The sequence below is a fragment of the Lipotes vexillifer genome, unplaced genomic scaffold, assembly GCF_000442215.2.
Source record: "Lipotes vexillifer unplaced genomic scaffold, Lipotes_vexillifer_v1.1 scaffold36, whole genome shotgun sequence".
Classification (NCBI taxonomy): Eukaryota; Metazoa; Chordata; class Mammalia; order Artiodactyla; family Lipotidae; genus Lipotes; species Lipotes vexillifer.
In genome coordinates, this window is record NW_006792448.1 from 2,047,608 (window position 1) to 2,070,140 (window position 22,533).

General features: G+C 38.1%; 1 protein-coding gene across 1 annotated transcript in view; it reads left to right on the plus strand.

The window, feature by feature from the left end:
- DYM (dymeclin) overlaps positions 1 to 22,533 on the plus strand; it is a 392,339-nt gene that overhangs the window by 81,293 nt on the left and 288,513 nt on the right. The window lies entirely within an intron of this gene.

Here is a 22,533-nt window from a genome sequence, read left to right on the forward strand (position 1 = left end):
TGCTTCAATAACACTGGTGTCCTTGCTAATTTGGAACATGCCAACCCACTGCTGTCTTCAAGGCCTTTGACCTTCCTTCTGCTGCCTTGCATATCTCTCCTCAGACATCTGCATGGCTCTTGTCCTGACCTCCTTCAAGCTTCCTTCTGCTCAAAGTTCTGCTTCTTAGAAACAGCTGCTTTGACTACCCTAAAATAGCACGCCTCTCATTTTCTGTCCATTTTAAAAAATATATTTATTTATTTATTTGGCTGTGCCTGGTCTTAGTTGCGGCATGCAGGATCCTTAGTTGCAGCATGTGGGATCTAGTTCCCTAACCAGGGAATGAACCTGGGCCCCTGCATTGGGAGTGCGGAGTCCTAGCCTTTGGACCACCAGGGAAGACCCTTTCTGTCCTTTTATCATGCTTTGTTTTTTTGTCCTAATACTTATCACTGCTTTTAATTAATTAATTTATTCATTTTTGGCTGCATTGGGTCTTCGTTGCTACGCGCGGGCTTTCTCTAGTTGCGGCGAGCAGGGGCTGCTCTTCGTTGCGGTGCGCGGGCTTCTCATTGCGGTGGCTTCTCTTGTTGCGGAGCTCGGGCTCTAGGCGCGTGGGCTTCAGTAGTTGCAGCAGTCGGGCTCAGTAGTTGTGGCTTGTGGGCTCTAGAGTGCAGGCTCAGTAGTTGTGGCGCATGGGCTTAGTTGCTCTGTGGCACGTGGGATCTTCCCGGACCAGGGCTCGAACCCGTGTCCCCTGCACTGGCAGGCAGATTCTTAACCACTGTGCCACCAGGGAAGCTCGTATCACTGCTTTTCATATTACCTGTTATTTCTCAAAGAAATCGGAATGAAAGCTACATGAAAACAAGGGCTCTTCCTGCGTTAACATTTGTTTTGCTCACTGCTGTCCCCTTAGTACTCAGGTTAGCCTGGCCAGTGGAAGACTCAAAAAATATTTGTTGAATGAGTAAATCCGTGGGAGCACAACCTATTCAGTGTGCTTAAATATTTTGTCTGTTTCTCATCATCTGGTCTATGTGGAAACACAGTAGTGTGCTAAGGCATGTTCCATTGCAGATATAGTGGCTCAAAGCCCCTTGCAGTTGGTACATTATATTATAAACACTATAGACGTTCGCAGTGGAAAGGGGCTACTAGAAACCAAAACACTGAGAAATTACATCTGACGATATTTAAGGAAACGGTAGATTAATTAGCTATAAATGCTAACTAGTCTGGAGCCATTTAGTTTAGGGATGGACAGTCAGCATTGTATCTCAGTAGTCCCCCAGATGATCCCTTCACAATATAATAATTTCCTTTTCATTAAGTTCATCCACAAAAACATATGAATATACTAAACTATGTGTATTTACAGTACTGGGCCCTGGGCAAAGAAAGGCATGACTTTGGAAGAGCTTAGAGATGGATAGATGTGTAGAAAGATACCCCAGTAAGAGGAACAAATGATACATGCTGCAGTCATTGGGAGCTGTAGTGATGAGCAGTGGCTAGGTCTTCAAGGAGGCAGAAAGGAGCTGCATAGAGGCCTCTTGGATGCGTCTAATGTGTTTGGAGAATCACAAGTGTATTCGTTTGATTATAGTGGAGGGTTTGTGGAAGACTAGGGCTGGAGAAGCTATGTGGTTTGATGGAGTAAAGACTTGAATGTTAAAAGGACTAAATGTTTGATTAGGTTTAGGGTTCTCTTTATTAAGATATAAAAGAACATATATATATTTTAGAGCTAGTTCTCTGAAATCCATTTTGGATGTATTTGGGGAGGGATGAAACTGATTAAGAATCTTATTGGTAAAATTAACTTTACTGGATTTATGAAATGTAATAAAATGATGTAAAATACACATTTATTCAACCCATAGTTGTTGGTATTGGCTTAGATGTTATACTTTGGAAAATCTGAATATTGAAAACTTTTGGTGGCAATGGTGAAGTAGGTGGTTCAAGAACCTGAAGAGCCATAAACAGTTTCTTTATGTGAAGTCTGCAAGTTTTTGAGAGTGAAAGAACTGGAGAGACCCACATTGGCAGTGAACGGCCTAACTGTTGGGAAAATGTCTTTGTACAGCCCTGCATGTTGATACCCAGACTCTTCTCAAATCCAGTCTCAGCAGAGTGGGTAGCTAAAACAAGTCAGCATTTAAGTTTTAGGTGCTGTAAAGTAAATATCTCGTGTAGCTTTCTGGTTGAATTAGATGTTTAAGACATTACAAGCACTGAATTAAAGATGACTGCATTTTCAAATACCAAGACAGAATTAAGTTCACAATAGCTTATTAGTTTGAAAATTGATTTCTGGTGCCTCTGGGGAAAAAGTCCCGGTTAAAAAATTTTAATATGTAAGCCTTTACCAGGTTTATTGAAGAAATCTGACGGAGATATATCCAGTACCACAAATGTTGATGTTATAAACTATGTGCTCAGATTGTTCATAATTGCATTATTGAGTATTGCCAGGAAGTGTAGGAGACATTATGTATTAGGGAAAAACACCACTAATTCTGCATCCAGAAGATAGTGTTTGAATCCTAGCATTACCACTCATCAGCATTGTCACTCCAGGCCTATTTTCTCATTTTAAAATTGGGGTTCATAGATCATAGACTGTCACTTGGAAAAGACATTTGAACACATCTGGTTCAGTTGTTTAATAGTTTAGATGTGGAGATTGAAGTGCATGAGTTTGGAGATCAACTCATGTAGCCATTGAAGGAACAGCCAGGCAAGTTGTTAGTTTAATACACCATGTCCTGAGCTGCAGTAGAGGGGCCTGCAGCTGAGAGGGAGCATCTCATCCTGGGATGAGGCGTGTCTAGTGCTCTCAGTGCCTACTCTGTTGATTAGGATTGCGTTGAAGACCAAAGTAATGCACTCGAAAATGCTTTTATAAATTTTAAAATGCTTTATGATTATAAAACTGTGTTGCTTTACACATACTAAGTACTTAAGGAAAACAATATATTTGCTTCTGAGTCAATTTTCCTATTTTAAACTTCTCAGTAAAAAGTAATAGCACTTGGTCATTAACAAGTATAGTGGTCATAGGACGCAGCATGTCTGAGATTCAAAAGAACAAGGCTGCATAGTTTGTGTGGGAACTGAAGTAAGTTCCTCTTGGGTCAGGCTGCTTGGAGGAGCTTCTCTGGCTGCTTTGGAGGACTGGTTCTAGCCTGGCATTATGTGTGAGAGATTAGCAGCAGCTAAAGCAGAGTCCTGAATCCTGACTGTCATTTTGCCTATGTTTGCATGTTTCCTTGTAAGTTGTGGACTATTTAGAGGCGTGTAATCATTGAATTTTTTAGTACTAGAATTAAGCTTATTTTATACGTTTTCATTTTGTGTATAATGGCACTGAAGTAGAGAGAAGGGAAGTGACTTTCCTAAGGTTAGTTTGCAAGATTCTTCGGTAGCTCAGCCCTGAAAATGTTGAATCTCTGCCTTCAAAGAATTTTTACTCTTATGAAAGCAAGACTGGTACAGGATGCTTTTGCTAATTTCTTTTGCTGTTATTAATACATGTATAGCAAAATATGAATGAGGTGGTTTGATATTAATAACTACAACTTTTAATTCTACCAACAGTCAAACAATTGATTTCCTTTTCCTTTTTAATTTTTTGTGTTACTTATATAAGTTAATTCTTTACAGAGTGATTTCTTTTTTGGGCACAATCCAGATTGCATTACCTTTGGATATTTCATGCTAGTCGTTGATGCTGATGCAGTTATTTTAAATTGTAACGTATGTATGCACATGGTTTGGGAAGACAATCAAATAGCACAAAGGGCTTATGATGAGAACAAATCTCCTTGTCCTTTGCTCTCCAGAGACAGTCATTTTTCGTTTTTGACTATCCTGGTGGTTTATATAAATCTTTACCCTTATCTTACCTTTATATGTATTTCTAAATAATATGACACTATTTCTTTTTTTTTAATTAAAGACTTTATTTTTCAGAGCAATTTTAGATTCACAGCAAAATTGGGCAGGAAGTACAGAGTATTCCCATACCGTTCCTCCCACACTTAGCCTCCTCTGCTATCAACATTTCTCACCACAGTGGTACATTTGTTACAGTGGATGAACCTACATTGGTACATCATTATCATCCAAGTCATAGTGTACATTAGGGTTCACTGTTGGTGTGTTGTACAGTCAGTGGGTTTTGACAAATGCATAATGACATGTATCCACCATTACAATATCATAAGTGTACTTTCACTGCCCTAAAAATCCTGTGTGTTCTGCCTGTTCATCCCTCCCACCCCCTTAACCCTTGGTCACCCCACTGATCCTTTTACTGTTTCCATATTTTCACCTTCTCTAGAGTGTCATGTAGTTGGAATCCTACAGTTTGTAGCTTTTTTAGATTGGCTTCATTCACTTAGTACCATGCATTTAAGGTTCCTCTGTGTTCGTGGCTTAGTAGCTCATTTCTTTTTAGCACTGAATAATACTCCATTGTCTGGATGTAGTACATATACATACATTCACTTAAGGCATATATACAGATATAGTCCTCATTTAAGTCTTAGAATTGGAGTTAAGTGTGACCATTTTAAAATTTGATAAAAATATAATAAATTTGGTAAAAACTTGTTCCCTAAAGGGAGTATATCATTTATAGTCCCACCAAAAACATTTAACAGAGCCTTGACAATATTGTGTATTATAAAATTTTTTGTATGCTAAAAATGGAAATCATATTGTGATCTTTATATGCATCCACTTGTTACAAGTGAGGCTGAACATCTCTTCATATATTTAAAAGCCATTTGTAACTTTCGATGAAAGTTTAGCAATCATTTCTAGTTCTTGAGAGCTCTTTCTCTCTGATTGTTCTTTGTTTATGAATGTTCTTTGTTTAAGCTGGCATAATTGCAATTTGGACACCCACATAACAATTTTGGTATATTTGCTTTATTATTATGTATCCACCTTATCAATCCATCTTAACTTTTGATTTTTTAGAATGTTTTTAAAACCTCTTTTTGGTTGAGCTTTATTTCAAGAAGGTATGTGGCTATATTTTATACATTTGATGCACTGTTACATATATAGCATTAGTTCTTTGAGAAGCTGTAAAAACATGGAATGGATATTTGAGTTTATTTGATCCACTCCATTAATTTTTATGTATGATGAAGCTGACAGATAAGGTGACTGATAAAGGTAACGAATGACAGTTCTGATACTAGAATGCAGATTTCTTGGTGCCTAACCTCCAGGCACTTTCTATTCCATTGTTAATACTTTTATAAATGAGGAGTATTACCATGTCTTTGATTTTGTTAACTTTTAAAACTAGCCATTACTGCTATTGACCGTATCTGTAATACACTATACCACTTTTTAGTCTTTCCTCATATTTTACTTTTGGCATCTCCATGTTGGCATGACATTGAAATTTCTAATTTTTGGTCTTAATCCTTTGAACTTGTCAGTTGTTTTTGTTAAACGTATGTTCCATTTACAGTACTGTCAGTTTCTTATCCAATAGCAAGTCAAAGGAGGATGGTTTTTTCTCCTGCATATTCGTTGACTTTGACCTTAGCCAACACTAACACCCATTTCATGAAGGCTTTTGTCTTTATCCAAGTGTTCCACTCTGCCCTAGCAGAGCACTGCAAGGTCATGGTGCCTTTTTTTTTTCTTCACATGAAATTAATAACTTGCTCCAGCAGTAGTTTGTTCTAGGACATTTCCAGCCCAGATGGTGGAAAGTTCTTGTGATAATATGGCAGCCGAAGCAACATTTTGGCTTTTTAAAGTTGACTTTGTTTTGGTGATTGTGTAATGAAAATCTTCTGAAGATTATGCAAGGACATTAAACAAGAAAGATCTGTTGGCTTAAAACATTTTTCATCTTTTAAAAACCACCACACTCAGCATGGTAGAATTTTGGTTTCTTTCAAGTATTGGCCTGTCTTGGCTCTTTTCCTTGATTATTTGGCACTTAAGATAGCCCAATTAATGGATTTAAAATTTTGTTTCCACAGGAATAAAACATTGCTTTGAATTCCTTTTTTTGAGCATCATAGAAAGTTACAGCAAGAATTGACATTAGAGGTCATCTTGCCCAATGTACTTATTTACAAATAAGAAAACTGAGACCCAGAGGAGTTATTTTTTGAAGTTAATAGACAGAGTTTAATAGAGAACTTAGAAACAGATCCTAGGTTGTCTCACTTGGGGTCAGTGACTCTTTCAGAGTACCACAATATGATTTAGTTTTTTGTTTATTCTTATTTCAGTGTCATCAGATTTTAATCAGTAAATTTTGATTTTATAATTTATGATAATCCTCTATTTTTTGTTCTTGATTAATTTCATTTTCAAACAGGTGATACATTTATGTTGTTCAGATACCAAACACGTAAAAGTGTACATGAACAATCTCCTGGCTGTCCTTGTTCCCCATCTTTCCAGCCTTCTCATTTGTCTCCCTAGTAACCACTGTTCATTCTTAGTTTCATATGTATCCTTCCTGAAATTTTTCATGCATATATATTCAATTACGAATTTAGATTTTTATTTCCCCCTGTATTCATATAAAAGGTTGGAAATTATACATAGTGTTTTGAATTTTCCTCTTTTTCCAGTTAGTAGTCTATCCTGGCAGTTTCTGTATACAAGCATTCAGAGAGCTTTCTCATTTTTGTCTTTTAAGTAACAACTTTATTGAGATATAATTCAAATACCCCAAAATTTATCCTTTCAAAGTATATATGTAAGTGGTTTTTAGTATATTCACAAAAGTTGGGAAACTATCACTGCTCTCTAATTCCAGAATTTCATTACCTCAAAGAGAACCCCTGTACGCATTAGCAGTCATTTCCCATTTCCCCCTCCCTCCTGTCCCAGTAACCACTAATCTGCTTCCTGTCTCTATAGGTTTGACCTTTACGGACATTTCATATAAACAGAATCATATGATGTGTGGCCTTTTGTATCTGGCTTCTTTTATTTAGTGTAATGTGTTCAGGGTTCATCCATGTTATAGCATATGCCCCAGTACTTCATTCCTTTTTATTGCTGAAAACTATTCCATAGTATGTATACACCACATTTTGTTTATCCATTCATTCAGTTGATAAATAGTGGGGTTGTTTCTACTTTCTGAATAATGCTGCTGTGAGCATTCATGTACAAGATTTTGTGTGGACGTAGTTTTCAGTTCTCGGATATGTGTCTAGGAGTAAAATTGCTAGGTCATATGATAACTCTGTATTTAACTTTTTGAGTAACTGCCAAACTTTTCCTCAGTGGTTCCCTCATTTTACATTCCCACGAGCCGTGTATGTGAGTTTTGATTTCTCTACATCCTTTCTCATTTGTTTTTAAAAGTTGCATTATATTCTGTTGTAGATCAATATCAGTTTATATTTAATCATCCCCCTGTTGAAAGACATTAGAATTGTTAACATTTTTTGCTAATATCCTGTGCTCATTCTCATTTTGGCACCTTTATTGTATCTATTTCTAGGACCAATTTTACATTAGAAAGGTTAGTCCTTTGTGACATAAATTTAAAGTACATTTTTTTTGTTTGCTTTTTGACTTATTTGCTTTTAGTATATGTTTGTTTTTGCCATGATACATTTTTAAAAACTATTTTTGAGAATTTGAATTTATTAGGGCTTCCCTGGTGGCGCAGTGGTTGAGGGTCTGCCTGCCAACGCAGGGGACACGGGTTCGAGCCCTGGTCTGGGAAGATCCCACATGCCGTCGAGCAACTAGGCTTGTGAGCCACAACTACTGAGCCTGCGTGTCTGGAGCCTGTGCTCCGCAACAAGAGAGGCCGCAACAGTGAGAGGCCTGTGCACCGCGATGAAGAGTGGCCCCCGCTCGCTGCAACTAGAGAAAGCCCTCGCACAGAAACGAAGACCCAACACAGCCAAAAATAAATAAATAATTAAAATGGGCTTACCTGGTGGCGCAGTGGTTGAGAGTCCGCCTGCCGATGCAGGAGACACGGGTTCGTGCCCCGGTCCGGGAGGATCCCACGTGTCGCGGAGCGGCTGGGCCTGTGAGCCATGGCCGCTTAGCCTGCGCGTCCGGAGTCTGTTGCTCCGCAACGGGAGAGGCCACAGCAGTGAGAGGCCCGCGTAAAGAGTAAATAAGCTGCAGAATAGCCGGTTTTCAGGGCAGTATTAAGGGTTGGCTAAATAGAGCAATGCAAGAAATAAATGTTTAAAAAAAAAAAAAGAATTTGAATTTATCAATCTGTTACAGCTTTTAGACCTTTCAGGCTTGTTGTTATCTTTTTGGTCTCATCTCTTACTACTCTCCTTCTTGCAGATTTCATTCTAACCCCACTGACCTCTTTGGTGTTCTTTAAGTATGCTAGGTGTGTTCCTACCTCAGGGCCTTTGTGTGTGCTGGTCCCTCTCCCTGGAAGACTCTTCCCTTGCTTCCTTATTTCTTTCAAGTCTTTGTTCAAATGTGAACTTCTTGTTGAGTCTTCCTATTTAAAATTGTAACACACCTGTGATAGATGTCAAATTTTGGGGTACTGAAATATGAATTCACTTTTTAATGATTATAACAAATTAGGTGAGTGTTAGAATGCTGTTTGTTTTTTATGATGGAACAAAAATTTCTAGGTGTAAAACCTTTCAAATAGTGCTTAAATGCTTTTAATGACTAAATGCTTTTAATGAGACTGAATCTGTGACTCTGTGCCCTTTGCCAGTATTTAAACACTTAACTTATGTCTTTGGCAAGTGTGATGGTTAATTTTGTGTGACACGTTGAGCTGAGGGATGCCCAGAGGTCAAACATTATTTCATTTTTTTCTGGATGTGTCTGTGAGTGTGTTTCTGGAAACAATTAGCGTTTGAATAGGTACACTTTGTAAAAAAGATCATACTCACCAGTGTAGGTGAGCATCATCCAGTCCATTGAGGGCATGAATAGAACAAAAAGGTGGGGGAGGGGTGAATTTTTTCTCTTGCTTAATCTGAGACATCCATCTCCTTCTGTCTTCGGGTATTGGCACTCCTGTTTCTTGGACTTTTGCCCTCGGACCAGGGCTTTTCTGCTTCTCAGCACTTTGGGTTTGGACTGGAACTACACTGCTGGCTTTCCTGGGCCTCCAGCTTGCAGATGGCAGATAATGCCACCTTTAGCCTCTGTAATTGTGTGAGCCAATCTCTTATAATAAATTACTGTCTATGTATATATTTCTTTATATCCTGTTGGTTTTCTTTCTCTGGAGAGCCCTAAGTAATGCAGCAAGTGTGTCTAATTCATTGCTACAGTCTGAATGTTCATGTCCTCCCAAAATTCATATTTTAAAACCTAACCTCTAAGATGATGTTAGAAGGTATGGGGTCTTTGGGGGATGATTAGATCATGGGGGCAGAGCCCTCATGAGTGGAATTAATGCCCTTATAAAAGATACCCAAGAAAACTTCCTTGCTGCCTTCCATCGTAGGATAGCATAGCAAAAAGATGCTTAATCTCTGTGACCCAGAAGCCAGCTCTCATCAAATACTGAATCTGCGGGTATCTTGATCTGGCCTCTCAGCCTCCAGAACTGTGAGAAATAAATTTCTGTTGTTTATAAGTTACCCAATCTGTATTAGTTTGTTATTACAGTCCAAAAGGAATGAGACACTTAGATTGTTTTTCCTAGTTGCAAATCCTCTTTACTTTGATTGTTTACAGTGAAGTGAGAGAGAGAGAGGAATAATTAAGAAAACCTGGGACTTCCCTGGTGGCACAGTGGTTAAGAATCCGCCTGCGAAATGCAGGGGACACGGCTTTGAGCCCTGGTCTGGGAAGATCCCACATGCTGAGGAGCAACTAAGCCCGTGTGCCACAACTACTGCCTGTGCTCTAGAGCCCGTGAGCCACAACTACTGAGCCCATGTACTGCAACTACTGAAGCCTGCGTGCCTAGAGCCTGTGCTTTGCAACAAGAGAAGCCCGCACACCGCAACGAAGAGTAGCCCCTGCTCGCTGCAGCTAGAGAAAGCCTGCACACAGCAGCAAAGACCCAATGCAGCCAAAAATAAATAAATAAACTTATTAAAAAAAAAAAACAGAAAAAGAAAACCTATGGTCAGAATGGGATTAGAGATTATCCTCAGACCATCTCTCCTGATTTTTTTTTTCAGGAAATTTCCTGGTGGAGACAGCCAATTTGAAGTAAATATTTCTCCCATTCATTTTCTTTATGCCCTTCCCATTTTGAAAATTTAAATTAAAAATAATAAAAATATTCACCTATAATCTCGTCTTCCAGGATTGCTCTTTTTATTTTTTGCATATTAACATCTGTATGTGCATTCACTCATATAATGCATACTATTCTGCTATCTTTGCTCAACATCACATCATGAAGCAAATATTTTTTCAATAAAGTGTATTTCAAAAGCAGATGGGATGACTTGTTTTATGAGGCCAGCATAACCCTGATACTAAAACCTAACAGTGGCATTCCATAAAAAGAAAATTACAGACTGATATTTCTCATGAATACAGGAGAAAAAGCTTAAAAAAATTAGCAGATTTCATCCAGCAATATAAGAACAGGATAATACATTATAACCAAGTGGGGCTTATCTCAGGAATACAATATTGTTAATACTTGAAAATCAGTATAATATGCCACATTGATAAAATAAATTAGAAAAGCCATATGATTGTCTCAGTAAATGTCAAAAAAGCATTTGACCAAAATACAACATCTATTCATGGAAAAAAAAAAAACTCTCAGCAAACTAGGAATAGAAGGAAACATCTTCAACTAGGTTAAGGGCATCCATGAAGAACCTGTAGCTAACATTACACTTAATCATGAGAGACTAAAGGTTTACCTCATCTGTGATCAGGAACAAGCCAAGGATGTTTGGTCTTAGCATTTCTGTTTGCTACTGTATGAGGCCCTAGCCAGTTCAGTAAAGCAAAACAAAGAATAAAAGGCATAGAGATTAGAAAAGAAAAAGTAAATCTGTATTGGCCAGCAACATGACTAAGTTTATGTAGGAGACCCTAAGGAATATACAAAAGCTACTTGAACTAAAAAGTGAGTTTAGCATGGTTGCATATTGCAAGATGATTATACAGAAATCATATACTAGTAGCAAACAATTGGAAACTAAAACCTTAAAAATTCCATTTTAAAATAATATGAAATACTTAGTAAATTCAACAAATATGTGTACAGCTTATATATTAATAACTAAAAAGCATTGCTCAGTGAAGTCAGAGAAGACCTAAATGTAGACATACATCATATCCATGAATTGGAAGAGTCAGTATTGTTAAGATGTCAGTATTACCCAGATTGATCTACAGAGTCAATTCATCACATTTGCACCAGAGTATTTTTTGTTTGTTTGTTTTCTTCATAGACATTGACAAGCTGATTCTAAAATATATATGGAAATGCAAAGAACCTAGAATATCTGAAGAAATAATCGAAAAGGAAGAACAAATGGAATACTTACACTATATCACTTCACAGTGTGCTGTAAAGCTACAGCTTTGAAGATAACATGGTACTGACCTAAGTATAGACAAACAAATCAGTGGATCAGTATAGGGGGCCAAGAAATAGATCTGTACTTCTCTGGTCAATTGTTTTTTGTTTGTTTGTTTGTTTTGTTTTGAGAAAAGAAGCAAAACAATTCAGTTGGGAAGGGAAAACTTTTTAAACTAATGGTGCTGGAAAAGCTGATTATATGGGAAAACAAAGCAAAACAAAAAAACTTTGACTCCTACTTTCACATATAACATAAAAATTAGAAAAACACACACAATCTTGTTTTAGGCAAAGATAACTTGGAAAACATACAGAAAGCAATAGCCAAAAAAAGAAAAACTTGATAAGTTAGACTACTTCAAAAGTAAAAATCTTGCCTCTTCAAGAGAGACGGTTCAGAAAAAGAATAGTCAAGCCACAGATGGGAGAAAATGTCTCCAAAACGTATAGCTGACAAAAGACTTTATTCTTGAATATATAAAGATCTCTTAACAATTTAAAAATAATTAGGCAAATATCCCAATTAAAAATGGAAAAAAGATTTAAATTGATACTTCACAAAAAAAGATATATGAATGGCCAATAAGCACATTGAGTTTTAGTGTGATTAGTCACCAGAAAATGCAAATTAAATGCTATAGTGAGCTATTACTACACACAACTAGAATAGCTAAAATTAAGAAGACTGATAGTACTGAATGTTGGTGAGAATGTGGAGCAACTGGTACTTTCAGAAATTGCTGTGGGTAAAGAAGCCAATCTGAAAAGGCTGCATACTGTATTATTCCCACTATACGTTTTGGAAAAGGTAAAACTATGGAAACAGTAAAAAGATCAGTGGTTGCCAGGGTTTGGCAGGAGGAAGGGATATATGGACAGAACACAGAGGATTTTTAGGGCAATGAAACTGTTCTGTATGATACTGTAATCAAGGATACATGTTACTACATTTGTCAGAATTTATAGCAATTATAGAAATTACACAGCAGTAGTGAACTCTAACGTATATTATGGGGTCTTTAGGTGATAATGATGTGTCAGTGTTGGTTCATCATTTTTAACATATATGCTACTCTGGGGCAGGATATTGATGGTGGAGAAGGGTATACATATGTGGGGGCAAGGGTTATATGGAAATTCTCTATAACTTCAGTTTTGCTGAGAACCGGAAACTGCTTTGAAAAATAAAATCTATGTAAAAAATTGCTGTGGTGTATAAAATGGTACAACCAGTTTGGGAAAAGTCTTGACAGGTTCTTATGAAGTCAGATATCCACCTCTCATCTAGCAATTTTACTTTCAGGTATTTACTGAAGAGAAATGAAAATATATGTTTGCAAATGAGTTGTATGCAAATATTTATAAATCTTTCTTCGTAAATGTTCTCATAATAACCCCAACCTGAAAACAAATGCCTCTCAACATCATCATGTTGTCTCTCTGCACTTTATTCTTGGTTATTTCTTATGACTTTATGTCCAAGTCACTAAATCTCTCTTCAGCTGAGTCTAATCTGCTGTTAAACCCATTCACTGAGGTTTTCTTTCTTTCTTTCTTTCTTTCTTATTTACTTATTTTTTTAAATCAAGTTTTAAAATTTGGCTGTTGTATTTTTCAGTTCCAGAATTTTTTTCTAGAACTTTTTAAAAAGAAATACCTGCTATATTTATATAGTTTACAGGTACTTGAGAAATTTTTGATTTGAAAAATTTGGCTTTTATGCCATAGGTAGAGTAGGCATAGTTGTATTTGGTAATTAATATTATTATTGGGAGAGTTTTGTTTGTTTTATGGGTGTATGGTGGTTCTTGTTCATGTAGTTTTATCTCTTTATTGCCTATTTTTGTTTGCTAGTTTTTATATTTGTAAAGTTGTAGAAATAGTTTGATAGGATGATTTTATCTTTCTTCAGAGGGGATTGTCTGTTTCTGTTGGGTGCCTTGGAGTCTTCTTAATTCCGTTTCAGAATTTTTCTGGACACCCAGGGAACTTAAAGCTGGGTTGTAGTCCATGAAATTGTTGATTTACTTCCTGCTCCCCCTTACTTCCAAGGTAAGGATCCCCTTGAGGATCTCTACCCTGTGTGTGGAGTGGAGTACTAGGGCTTACTCCCTTGGCAGGCTTGGACTCCAGTTTTTGTCCCCTAGATTGTCAACCCTGTCAAAAGCACTGCTTGGATTCCCAGCCACCGCTTATGGATCAGGAAGCATCCCAAGGCCAAAGCAATTCCAGATGTCAGGCTGACCTCCCTAGGTTTTCTTAGTGCCTTGAATCTTGGCCTTGTAATTCTTCAGTATTTTACTAGCTCTTTGGTCCTTTCAGAAAGTGCCCTTCCAGACCCTCCATCAGTGATTTTTGTTGACCTCATTGGGAATATTCTTCTGAATTTTCTGTCTGTCATTGCTGGAAATGGAAGTAGCCTCAATTCCTGTGATCTCTTTAAAAATTATGTGTGTGTAAGTTAATATATAAGCTGTGCTTTATTACATTTTTCATTTTCTAATATTGGTTGATTTTTTTTTTTTTTTGGTTCAGCAAATATTTTCTTGTGTGATGTAGACTATAGACTATGAAAAGCGTAGTCCAAGGTCTTGAGTGATGAATATGAGTCAGCCAAGCAGTTTGGGGGCAAGGGTAGAGGGAGCTGAAGCCCTCACACAGACTTGGGAGATGTGCGGGAAGATGGTAACTAGGAAGATAATTGATGGATAGTTGCATTTTATCCATGTGTGTCTTTAAAACATATTTCTTAAATGGCTATTTCAGAGATTTTCCTGTTTAGATGATTTTTTCCCCCATAGGCAGAACCCAAATTTGTGTTCACAACTTATTTTGAAACTGACTTTAAAAATATCAGTCATTTTCTTTCTTTTCTTTTTTAAATTTTTATTTTTTAAAGAAATTTTATTAATTTACTTTTGGCTGCGTTGGGCCTCCATTGCTGCACACGGGCTTTCTCTAGTTGCGGTGAGTGGGGTCTACTCTTTGTTGCGGTGCGCGGGCTTCTCATTGCAGTGGCTTCTCGTTGCGGAGCACGGGCTCTAGACGTGCGGGCTTCAGTAGCTGTAGCTTGCGGGCTCTAGAGCACAGGCTCAGTAGCAGTGGTGCTCCAGCTTAGTTGCTCTGCAGCTTGTGGGATCTTCCTGGGCCAGGGCTTGAACCCATGTCCCCTGCATTGGCAGGCAGATTCTTAACCACTGCGCCACCAGGGAAGTCCAGTCATTTTCAATACCATTTATAATAGAAAATATTATAAGGGCATGTTGAGTAATTACATGTTGAGGGCATGTTGAGTAATTACTTTTGCTGTTGCTACTAGTTCTGTAACTGTAGCCCCAGGAGTCTAGTGAATTTTCTTTTATTTTTTTCTTTTCTTTTTTGGCCACACTGCACTGCGTGCAGGATCTTAGTTCCCGAACCAGGGATGGAACCTGTGTGCGGCCCTACCACTGGACTGCCAGGGAATTCCATTTTTGTGTGTGTGTGAATTTTTATGCAGAGCACTAAATCATGAATTAGTTTCTGGAAGCTGGGAGTTTCAGATATACTTTGTCATGTAAAATTTGTACATGAATGAATGTATTTTTCTTGGTTTTGGTAAACCCCAAATAATATTAATTTCCCACTGTGCCCAAGAGCACAAAGAGACTATTCAACAAATATGTGTGTACTTGTGGCCAGCCACTGTTTTAGGTGTCAGGGATACAATAGTGAATAAGACATAGATTGTAGTTGTGCATAGGGTAAGACAGACAATAAACAAATTAATATATTACTTAATGTTAGAATGTGACAAGTACAGTGGAAAAAAGTAATGTCGTGGTATTTTAGTCAAGATTGTAAGGGAAGGCTCCTTGTGAAGTGGACCTTTTAATAGAAACCCAAAGGAAGTCAGAGAGGGAGTCCTGTCACTCTCTGGTGGGAGAGCATTCTAAGCAGAGGGAACAGCAGATGCAAGGCCCTGAGGTGGGTGCATGCTTGGTGTGTCCAGGGACCAGTAACTAGTCCAGTAGAGCTAGAGCCAAATGAGCAAGGATGGGTGAGTGATAGACAAGGTTGGATGGTTAGTCAAAAGTCATGTAGGGTCTTAGAGGCTAGGTTAAGGACTTTGCATTTTATTCTGAGCAGGATGGGCAGCTAGTGGATGGTTATTGCCCTTGTTTGAATATTTGTTACTCTGTGCATTTAAATTTTCTTCTGCTTTGTGGCTATAAGCACTATCTTCATACAATGAACATTGGAAATCAGGTTCTTGACATCTTTGCCAAAAAAAAGGAAAAGATTCTGTTTTAGCCATTTCTAGTATCTGTATCTTTGCTATGTCATTTGAAGCTGTGCTTCATTGTGTACTTAAATTATCTTTTACCCTGCCAGTTTGTTGGAGCCTGCTTTAATCCATTTATTTGAACATTATATTCTCCCCAGCCCCCAAATCTGGTAGAGTAGTATAACTTTGACTAATATTTTCATGTTGGCTGGTAGGGAGGTTTTGGTTCTTATTGAAATTAGCATCTAATTCTTACTAGCTGCTAGTGGTAGGCAGAATAATGTCTTCTCCAGCCCAAGGATGTCCACATCCTAATCCCTGGAAAGCTGGTGAATAGATACCCTCACATGTCAAAAGGATTCTGTAGATGTGGTTAAAGTTAAGGGCTTTTTGAGGGGGAGATTGGGCCCACTAGGATAATAGAGGACAGTCTAATCACATGAGTCCTTAAAGGTAGAAGAGGAAACCAGAAGGGTGGGTCAGAGAGATGCAGCATGAGTCATTCAAAGCCACTAATGGCTTTGAAGATGGAGGAAAAGGATCCTTGAGTCAAAGAATGAGGCGACCTGTAGAGCCTCGGAAGTGCCCTCATCTTACCGCCAGCAAGAAAATGGGGACTTAGGGCTTCCCTGGTGACGCAGTGGTTGAGAGTCCGCCTGCCGATGCAGGGGACACGGGTTTGTGCCCCGGTCCGGGAAGATCCCACGTGCCGCGGAGCGGCTGGGCCCGTGAGCCATGGCCGCTGAGCCTGCGCATCCGGAGCCTGTGCCCCGCAACGGGAGAGGCCACAACAGTGAGAGGCCCGCGTACCGCAAAAAAAAAAAAAGAAAATGGGGACTTGGATCCTAGAGTCATGAGGAACTAAATCCTGCCAACAACCCAAGTGAGCAGGAAATGGATTCTTCCCCAGAGCCTCCGGGATGGAAAGCAGCTTGCTGACACCTTGATTTTAACACCGTGAAACCTGTACTGCAACTACAGAACTGCATGATAATAAATTTGTGCTGTTTTAGGCCACTCAGTTTGTGGTGATTTGCTAATGACAACAATATAAAAACTATTGAAACATACTCAACTTCTCAAAGCAGATAACTTTAGCAAATTAAATTTGTTAAATATAGAATTTTGGATGATTCATTCACTGCAAATAATATCGGTTAAGTGCCTACTGTTTGCCAGGAAATGTGGTAGGAGCTAGGAATAAGAGAGGTCCCTGTCTTCACCAAACTCTGGTCTACAGTTGCGCAGTCAGTTTTTAATTTTATATTTTTAATCCTATGTAAAATTTTAAGCATATAAATGTAGAGAGACTAATGAACTCCCATATGCTTATCACTTAGCTTTAGTAATTAACAACTCATGGCCACTTTTATTTCAATTATACCCCATCCACAGCTACCCTCCCCTACTTCTCAGATTATATTTAAGAAAATTCCAGAGATCATATCATATCTGGATAGTCAGTGTTATATGAAGCTTTGCTATGTAGTTATTTCCCGTTCCCCACTGACATTAGAAAAGTGCAGACTTTAATTTTTATCATCTTTAACAAAGTAACTTTATCATCTGTGAGTGCATTTGCAATCGTTAGCTATTTTTTTGTCATGAAATTTTGCCTAGGATTCATTTGGTGCAAATTAGAAAATTACGTAATCATTTCAACTTGCAAAAGTGCTGCAGAAAATTGTTTTGGGGTTATAAGTAAATTTTAGTGAGTAGGTAAATTCACAAACATGGAATCTCTGAATAAAACGCATCGATAGATTATACATGTAAAGTGATTTTTCCATTTCCTGTGTTCTTGATTTCGGTTGATAACGTCACCTTCTCTGAGTTCTAAATCTAGAAACCTTGGTCTTTCTTGATTAGTCTTAGTCTTTCTCGCCCACTTGAAGCATCCAATCTGTCACTGAGTGCTATTAGTTTTATTTTGTTAAGCGTCATTTAAGTCTTACTGCTCTTTTCCATTGCCATTGTCACTATTTTAATGGTGGTCCTTATAATGTCCTAACTGGATAATTTATTGCTGGTATTTTTTGTTTCTGGGATTAATCTGAGCATTCTCCCACTTCAACATGTCCTCCAACCTCTTATGCCTCCCTTCATTCCACAATCCCTGATTTTGGACAGATCAGGCATAGGGTTGAGTCAGTCACATTCTTCAGTTCAAGGGTCACTATCATCGTTGGTTTGTGTAAGGCCCATCTCCCCCTCCATTTAATATTAATCCATTTACTTATTCCCATTTATCCCATTCATTACTCCTTTTCATAAACAGCCATTTTACTATGTTTAACGCATGCATTTTTTATGTATATGTCTGAGTACAAGATGTTATACTTATGTGTACATGTATTTTTCTCTTTTTTCTAACATCTTTATTGGAGTATATTTGCTTTACAATGGTGTGTTAGTTTCTGCTTTATAACAAGGTGAATCAGCTATAGCGTACATGTATTTTTAATATACATAAATAGAATTGTGTTATAGAACTCATTGTTTTTTGCTTTTTCCTCTCAGAATTGTTTTTTTTTGTTTGTTTTGTTTATTTTTGGCTGTATTGGGTCTTCGATGCTGTGCACGCGTTTTTCTCTAGTTGTGGAGAGCAGGAGCTACTCTTCATTGTGGTACATGGGCTTCTCATTGCGGTGGCTTCTCTTGTTGCGGAGCATGGGCTCTAGGTGCACGGGCTTCAGTAGTTGTGGCTTGCAGGCTCAGTAGTTGTGGCTCGTGGGCTCTAGAGCGCAGGCTCAGTAGCTGTGGTGCACGGGTTTAGTTGCTCCGCGGCATGTGGGATCTTCCCGGACCAGGGCTTGAACCCGTGTCCCCTGCATTGGCAGGCGGATTCTTAACCACTGTGCCACCAGGGAAGCCCTCAGAATTGTTTTTAAGAGTTACCTGTGATGCTAAATGAACACCTAGTCTATTGCCGTTAAAACTGCTCCATTGTGTACATCCACAACATTTTACTTATCCAGTTCCTCAGTGCTGGACACCTGGGGTGCCTCCAACTTTGCAACACCACAAATAATGAATGTCTTTATGTTATTTATCTATTACTGCACAATAAGCTACTCTAAAATTTAGAAGTTTAAAACAACATTGTTTCAATACCATATGATATCGCTTATATGCGGAATCTAAAATAGGACACAAATGAACTTATCTATGACAGAAACAGACTCACAGACATAAAGAACAGACATGTGCTTCCTAAGGGCATGGGGTTTGGGGGAGGGATGGAGTCGGAGTTTGGGGTTAGCAGATGCAAACTACTATATATAGAATGGATAAACAACAAGGTCCTACTGGATAGCACAGGGACCTCTCTTCAGTATCCTGTGATAAACCATAGTGGAAAAGGATATAAAAAAGAATATATATGTATAACTGAATCACTTTGCTGTACAGAAGAAATTAACACAACATTGTAAATCAACTATACTTGAATAAAAACAAAACAAAACGTTGTTTCACAGTTTTTTAGTATCAGGAATCAGGGTACTGTGTAGCTTGGTGCCTCTGACTCAAGTGTCTCATGAGCTTGTAGTTGATCTTATGGCTGGGGCTCTGGTCTCATCTGAAGGCTCAACTAGGAAGGACCTGCTTCCTAGGCTTCTCACTTGGCTGTTGGCAGGATTCAGTTTCCCTAGGGCTGTTGGCCTCAGTTCCTTACTGGCTGTTGACTGAAGGCCTTCCATAGTCCTTTGCAAGGTGTACTTCTCTGTATGTCAGCTCACAACAAGGCAGCTGGCTTCCCTTGGAGAAAGCAAACAGAAGAGCAAGAGCAGGTGCCCAACACAAGCCACGGTGGTTTTGTAAGCCAGTCTCCTCTCAGAAGTGGCATGCTTTCACTTTTACTGTATTCTTTTCTAAGCAAGTCTCTACGTCCATCCTACATTCAAGGGGAGGCAGTTACACAAGAACATGAATAGCAGGAAGTAGGGATTATTGAGGGTCATTTTGGAGGTTTGCTTACCACAGTCCTCAGACATATTTCTGTGAATTTTTCTTTGGCATATACATATACTGGGTTATAAATTGTTCTCTAAAATAGCTGTGTTGGTTAATATTACTATCAGCAGTACATGAGGGTTTATATATCATTATGTACCTGCCAATACTTTACATTTTCTAGGACATCAAGGGATATTACACTGTTTTAAACAGACTGATTTTTATCTTTTGCTCTTTTTTTTCCTAGTGAAGTTCTTGGCTTTTTCTGGGCTTTTTGCGGGAGTTGCTTGTAATATTCTAGATATTAGTTCTTTGTTCTTCTTCCATTTTATCATCTTCCAGTTAACTTTGTTCAGGGTTTCATTTGTTGAGCAATAATCTTTAATTTTGATGTAATTAAATGCTTTTATTTATTTACTTTGTGCTCTTAGGCTTTTATTTAAGAAGTCCCTTCTTGTGCTTATGTTACAAACTTATCATTGTACATTTTCTTCTGTTAATTTTAGTGTTGCCATTCGCATCCAAGTGAATGTAGGTCTTTAATTCTTCTGTAGTTGGTCTTTGAATATTTTGTAAGATAGGGAGCCATCATTATTTTTCTTTATGAAATAAGCCAGTTTTTCCCAGCACCATCTTCTGTACAATCTGTTCTCCATTGATTTATGGATCCGTTTTATTGTATGTTTCCATAGAAACACAGGTTTGACCTGTACATTCAGTTCTCAGTTGAGTTCCATTGGTTTGTCTAATTTTTCTGTCTGTGCTTGCAACCATACTGTTTTTATTGCCACAGCCGTGTAACATGGCTTGATATCTGGTAGAGGAAGTCCCTCTCTTCACTTATCAGTTTCAAGATTGACTTGGCTACATGTTTATTCTTTCATAAAAATGTCAGAGTCAATTTATGAAGTTTCTGAAAAAAACTCAATGAGAATTTTGGTTGTGAATAAGATTAATTTGTGTAGAATTATCTTCATGATATTTAGTCATTCCATTCAGATCATCCTGTTTGCCCTTTATTAATGTTTTAATACTAATAAGTGGATGCTCGCCAGCAAAATGAGTAGAAGATATCCTCTATGTCAGTCAACAGAATCCTGGATCCTTTTTTCATGAAATTCCCTTTACATTTTTGTTGCAAAGAGTATTCCTTTTGTATTATGATCGTGTATTATATGGCCTCAACATATTTCTTCCTTTTTGCTGTTCTGAGTTATATATGCCTGGTACACTATGCTGATGACTGTTCAGGAAGTCCTAGATAGTTCCAGTCAAAATCAGAGCAATAAAGATCCCTCCCATTTGTGATGTTCTCCCATTTGTGACATTGTTTGGCCCAATTTATTTTGAAGGAGAACAGCCCTCTGTTCTAAATCTACATTCTTTCATTAATGTTGTCAGACATAGTATTTATTAATAGTCATAGTTTTTAGTTTTTTTTGCGGTACGCGGGCCTCTCACTGTTGTGGCCTCTCCCGTTGCGGAGCACAGGCTCCGGACGCGCAGGCTCAGCGACCATGGCTCATGGGCCCAGCCACTCCGTGGCATGTGGGATCTTCCCGGACCGGGGCACGAACCCATGTCCCCTGCATCGGCAGGCGGACTCTCAACCACTGTGCCACCAGGGAAGTCCCATAGTTTTTAGTTTAAACAAATTAAAGCAGTTTCTTCCTGGATCAGGGACCTAGTGTAAGATGTTAAATTGTAAACCACTGCTGTTGTTTTTTTTTTTATTATTGATGCAATGACTAAATGCATTAACAAGTGTACTGGAGGTAGTCACCTACCTAGATAGGGTGTACTGTGGCAAGATACTTGTTTTTCAGGATTTGGCTTTAAGCCCTGACCCAACTGAGAAGCCTAGCAAATTGACTGCAGAGTATGGAGTCCTGACAGGCATAGGCTGTATGAATAAATGATTATTGTGATTCAAAATCCTTTGGGTTTTGAGCACCCAAATCATCATTATTGAAGAATTAATGAATCCTAATACAACACATCAGGGTTGTTTTTCATTCAATTCAAGAAATAAGTACAAATGTAAGGTGTGCCTTTTATGTGGTTAATATTTTACAACAGTAATTATGGAAATTTCAGGAAAGAGAATTGTTCTACAGTATTAGTCAGATTTCTGAGTAGAAATGAGACTTATTCGTTACATAATAAGATCATTTGCATGGGTCTCTTGTGTTTTGTTTTGTATACTTTGCTTTTAAAAGATATTTCATCAGCAAAATAACTCCGTAAATATCTGGTAGAATTAGAACTTAAAAATCTGGTAAGCTTCTCCATTTCTAGAATCAGGTCCTCTTTAATTTGTTTGATGAGCTTCATTTAAGTAGGTGTTCAATATTTTTCTTTGGGCTTTCCGTGAATGTTTCAGATCTGTAAAAATAGCTGATATTCTTTTGGAGCTGTTACTCTTTTTGTTGTGTTGTTGAGATTTTCACTTTCCTGGGCTAACATGTTACTCTTTCCGATAATTGTGTTTAAACTTTTGCAATAATTGAAGATTTCTTGATTCATTTGTTCCTGTTAGTGCTCAGCCAAAATTTTGTTTCCTTTTTATTTGTTCTAAGATTTGTTTCTAGAAGGGGTTAATGATCTTCGGAGGACAACGGTAGTCCTTCATAAAAGAAATACGCTTGATAAAACAGGAACAGTTTGTTTAATGTTCATATTTTGCTGAACAGGCAGAGTTGGCCTTGAGAAAGTAGACACTTAGAGATAGAAGATCTAGGGTATACCATAGTTCTTACTGTAAAGTTATTATCAATTCAGAAAGACACTGTTGTCTTCCCTACACTGT